Consider the following 5,154-nt stretch of genomic DNA (forward strand, 5'->3'; position numbering starts at 1 on the left):
ACACACACACACACACACACACACACACACACAGAGAGAGAGAGGAAGAAGAGGGAGAGGAGGAGGTGGTGGAGGAAGAGTTTGCAAGAGGAGGAAAGGGGAGGGGTAGAGAGGAGCATAGAAGAGAGTCCCACAGTCCCTTTCCAGGGGTACATTCCCAATGCCCAAAGGGCCTCCCATAGGCTCTGTCCTCCAAATATTCCACCTCCTTCTAACTGAACCACCTCAACCACCAAGCCCTCAATTATAGTGGACCCTTAGGAGAGGTTCATAAAGCTAAAGATCCCCACATGCCGGCACATATGTATAGCAACGTTCTCCTGTGCAGTCAGATGAGGCTGAACAGGAGGGAGTCTCCATGTCTGCGTTCAGCAGTTCTGGCATGGGATGAACAGGGGTCAGGCAGTCCCCTCCCCTCTCCGTGTTCATTACCACTTTCATCAGAACCTGTCTGCTCTTCTGCACTATCTAAGTCAACTTGAGGGGCACACTGAACTAAGGCTATCTCCCTGCTTAACAGAAGGAGAAATTGAGGGCCAGAAACATGAGGCTAGAGGAAAAGGAGAATTGGACTTTTCTAACTGTTTCTTGGGCGTCCCAAGGGTCACGGTGGTAAAGGTTGTATTTTGTCCACAGAAGTCCCAGGCTCCTCCTCCTTGGGCCAATGGAGCTGGAAGAGGCTGGAGGACAGTGTGGCTCAGTGCCCAGGTGCAATAAGGGCTGGCAAATAGGAAAAGCTGCCTGCACTTCTGTCAGAAGGGCATGTGGAGAGAGGCTGCTGAGGATGGGGCTGCTAGTCAAGGATCAGGAGGGCTAGAGCACAGAGGAGCTGTCAGGAAGGGAGGAGGGACAGAGGCACAGGCTAAGAGCTTCTTTCTCCCCATGAAGTTCTGGAGACTCTGGGGGAAGCAGTGGCAGTGCCCAGCTGAACCAGCAGAGGACACCCAGTGGCCAGAGTGAGGCCCTGCAGCCTGCAGCCTGACAGGCAGGCAGGGCAGGGCCCACCTCAGCCTGGGCAGCACCTGCTCCAGCCTTCCCACCAAAGCCCACAGGGAGGTGGTAAGAGCATGGTGGTAAGAGAGGCAAAGCACACAGCAAAGGCAGGTTAGGTGTGGGGGGAGCCCAGTCAGAGGGCAGTGCATCCCAGCAGCCTTCCTGGAGGAGGCAGCTCAACATTGTGGTCCAGCTGTAACAGGCAGCACATCCACAGAGCACAGCAGGATGGATCCACTTAGCAATGCTAGGGTGGGGCATGCAGGGACGATTTTAATGTTTGAGGCCAGGACAAGATAAGGCAGGGGTAAGGGGATTCTGGAAGCTTCTGAACGGACCAGGGTCTTGACTGGCTTTCTGCATTTACATACTCATTCACACTCATGCATGGACTTCTCTAAGCCTAACATAGTTTGAGGGCCTCTACCTGTTCCTCTCCTCCCCTCTCTTGATCCTGGAAGCTCTTTGTAGGAGCTTGTGGGGAGAAGATGGAGCCAGGGCCTCCACTCCCCATTTCCTGTTCACCTCTAAGCCTGTCCAAAATTAAAGTGAGCACAACAGCCACAGCATGAATCACAGACACTAGGTGGCCTCAGCGAGCAAGGTAAACAGGGGTGGGGGAGGAGGAACAAATAAGCCAAGTAAGGACTTTTCCTCAAAACTCCTGAGAAGAGCAGAATCCACAAGGGCCCTTGCCACACTGGGTGCTTGACTCTGGTCTCCATGGCTTCACAGGAGCCCAGAAATAAACTGCTTTCTGGGGACCTATCATTATATTTATTTCTGTAAAATAGAATTACTACCATTTTCTGAATGCAAACTGTTATTTTGTGATCATGATGTACCTGTAATACTTTTTACATGGGGTACTTGAAGGAGAATCCCGCCATCCCGGCTAATCTTTCTCATTCTTTGCTTAGTCACTTCTGTAATAGACACACGTAAGGGATCATACTCTATATCTGGAATGTGTGTCAGGCTCAAAGCCCAGCCATCTGTTCTTGGGGCTGTCTGGCAACCCATGGTATAAGTCTTATTCTTCCTCCTCGGGCTATCAGAGGCCTGGAACTACAGCATCCTTCTTTGTCCTCAGAGATGGCTGCCAGCTTTGTTGTTGGGCTTCAGCCTGGCCTGCTTCTCTGAGGCTATGTCATCCAATGTGGGGGTGTCATCGATTGGGGCAGAGTCTGGAAGGGGTCCAGTGGGCCCATGCGGGGGCTGGAACTTTTGTGTTCTAGGGCACAGCTCCTCCTTGTCAGATGGAGATGAGTTAGGGCTTCTGCCTTCACTGGAGTCCATGTCCAGCTAATCTTAGAAGGAAGGGAAGGGTGCAGGGGCTAAGGAATAGGCAAGCAGGCTGCAGGGGCAAAAAGTAGCAGGTCAAGAGTCACCCTGAGTCAGATTGCCTGGTCAGATCATCTGATCACAGTCGCCAGCTGCAAGGCCTGAGGAGAGAAAGCTCACCTCTCTGAGCCTCAGCATCCTTCCCTGGAAGGTGAGGAGAAATGAGTACACACTGCTGAGCCTGTTTCTGAGTCTCAAAGCTAATAAACCACGTGCAAAGCACACTGCACAATGCCCAGCATGTCGCAAATGCTCAAGAAACAGGACTGTTAGATTGCTGTGCAGACGATACCTCCTATCATCCATATCTCCAGCCAACCCCTTCTCCTCACAGCCTTCACCTCAAGGGTCCCTCGGTTATCTCCTTCACTCTAACTACTAGACTAGAGCTGCAGAGTCTGGAGGCCAGGCAGGCCTAGAAGGGAGCTTGTGCCAGGTTCTAACAGTGGAATGAGTAAACAAGTGGATGAGTCAGGAGCTCAGTCACAAGCAAGCAGACACAGGCGTGCAGGGGGACAGCCTGGCCTGTGGTCACTGGGAGGTTGACAGCAGTGGACTCACGTCCTCTGCTTCCTTGTCCTCAGCACTCATGACAAACATCCAGAGAAAGCAAGAACCTTCTGTGTGCCAGGCATCAGAAATGTATTACTCCAAGCTTCACAACAAGCCTGGGTATGTGGGAATGACTAGTCCATTGGGAAAACTGAGGCTCCAGAGAGTAAGAGAATTGCCAAGTTGACACAGCAAAGAGCTGGTTTTGCTGCTGGCTGCCTGTCCCACATCCCCTGCTGTCTGTCCCTTACTCCCATGTTTCCCCCATCCTCAGTGACCCCACAGCTCCTCCTTCCTTTGCATACTTGCCTGCCCTGAGCTCGGGTTCCTTCTTGTTCATTCTTGTCCAAACTCTTGTGGACAACCATGGCAGCCTCCATTCAGCTCTGAGCATCATGAGAGCCACATTCTCCTCTCCCTCTGACTCCCAACTTCAGCTCAGGGGTCAGCAGCGGGCGGGGGTCCTCGCTGTAACCCATGACCTTCATCTGGATGTGGCTGAAGTTGGGCAGGCTCTGGTCATAGGCGGCTTCTTCCCACAGCCTGACATGGAGGGACTGGGGGCTGAGGGTCCAGAGAAAGAGGAGGGAGGGGAGGGAAGGAGAGGAAGAAGAAGGGAGGGAGAGAGGAGGGAAGGAGAGAGAGAGAGAAAGAGAGACCACACGCAGGTGGGCATTGATCCACTCAGCCAGCCTCCGTGTCCTCCCCTGGCTGTGTGCCCTGGGCATGAGATCCCACACATCTCACCAAGAGCCCCCAGGGGATCTCCCTGTACCCATTCATGGGTTACAAGGCTGAGGCCTCACATAGTGAGTAAATTATGTGGCAAGGCTGGGGCCAAACCCCAAGTCTGACTTCCAGTCCTGTGTTCCCTTCACTTGTTGTCTCCATGGAACCACAAGGTATGAGGAGAAAATGGAGACCAGGTCCATGGAGGTGCATGGGGTTACAGACCCTTACTCTAAGCCGAGGCTCCAGGCAGACATGGTCATTTCCTTTGAACCATGGGAATTATTTAATTATTGTGGGCTCCTGGGCTGCCAGGCTCGGGTAGTGAGCTCCTCTGACCCTCCCTGTGATGCAGGAGGCCCAGTGAGGAGACCTGGCCTCAGAGATTAAAACTGGAATGCACCCAAAGTACACCAACCCAGCGGCTGGAGCTGGGCTGCTGTCCTGTTCTCTGTCACTGTGCTGTAGCCTGTGGGACGTGAGGGTCAGAGACAAACTGTACTACCCAAGATCACAGGACCAGGGAGTGACAAAGAAGTGTCTAGAAAACCCATGTGACAAGGAAACCACAGTCATCCCATTCTCAGTGCAGAGCTGCACAGCTCTCCTAGGAAACATCCGCTGCATTGCCTCCCAGATGGCCGACTCTCTGTCAGGAGCAGAACATGCCAGTGCTCTCAGCTTCCCCCAGCCAAGTAGAGCATCTCTGAGCCCCACTCCCCTTAGCCCAGCAGCCTGGTCCTTAGGGACACAGCCAGAGGTCAGTGGAGGCCAGGGTGCTCTTGCCTGTGCCTCAGAACCACGTCAGGCCTGAGTTCAGGCTCCATCTCTATCCGTCACTCCCCATGAGATTTGGGGTTGGTGACTCTATTTCTCTGAGTCTCAGATTCTACATCTGTACAATGGAAATAGTAATACTTAGTTCCCAGAACCAAGAATGAGAAACAGCCCATAATGTGTAATAGGTTGTTCTCAGGAAATGGAGAGGCAAAGTGGAACCTGGGTCATGAGAGAAAATAGAAGATACTGCTCCCTCACTGGACTGGACACTTTCCCCTCTGCTTCCTTCATTCTCCTCCTGATGGGAGGCTGGGACGAGGCCCCCCCTGCACTCACCTCTTCAAATCAGACAGTCTGCTCTCCAGCAGGCCTAGTGCCTTCGGGGACAGGGCGCCTTGGAAGTCAGAGTCAGCAGGCACAAAGGCAACCTGCAGAGACAAAGGGAGACAGCCTGTGCATCTGAACACAGCTGCTTCCACACAGCCAGAGCCTCGGTAGACCTCCCTGGGTGCCCAGGAAAAGAAGCTGGACTTGGCTGGGGCTCCATTTGACAAGCAGGTGCTGTTCAGAGCATGGCTCCAGTGGTGGGCAGTGGCTGTCCCAGACCTGTGCACTCACTCTCTCCGCCACTAGGGGCAGCAACGAGTGAGAGACCATTTGCCCTAGTACTCAAGTCTCATCATTCATTTCCCAGAGGTCTCATCCCAAACCTGACATGCAGAAGGCCCTTCATTCTAGGCAGTGAATGAGTGGAAA

At 53.3% G+C, this 5,154-nt stretch overlaps 1 pseudogene; it reads right to left on the bottom strand.

Moving 5' to 3' along the window:
* Positions 1–2,082: 2,082 nt before the first annotated feature.
* On the bottom strand, positions 2,083–5,055 carry LOC106001853 (annotated as a pseudogene).
* Positions 5,056–5,154: the final 99 nt, after the last annotated feature.

Source organism: Dipodomys ordii, unplaced genomic scaffold (genome assembly GCF_000151885.1).
Source record: "Dipodomys ordii isolate 6190 unplaced genomic scaffold, Dord_2.0 Scaffold489, whole genome shotgun sequence".
NCBI lineage: Eukaryota > Metazoa > Chordata > Mammalia > Rodentia > Heteromyidae > Dipodomys > Dipodomys ordii.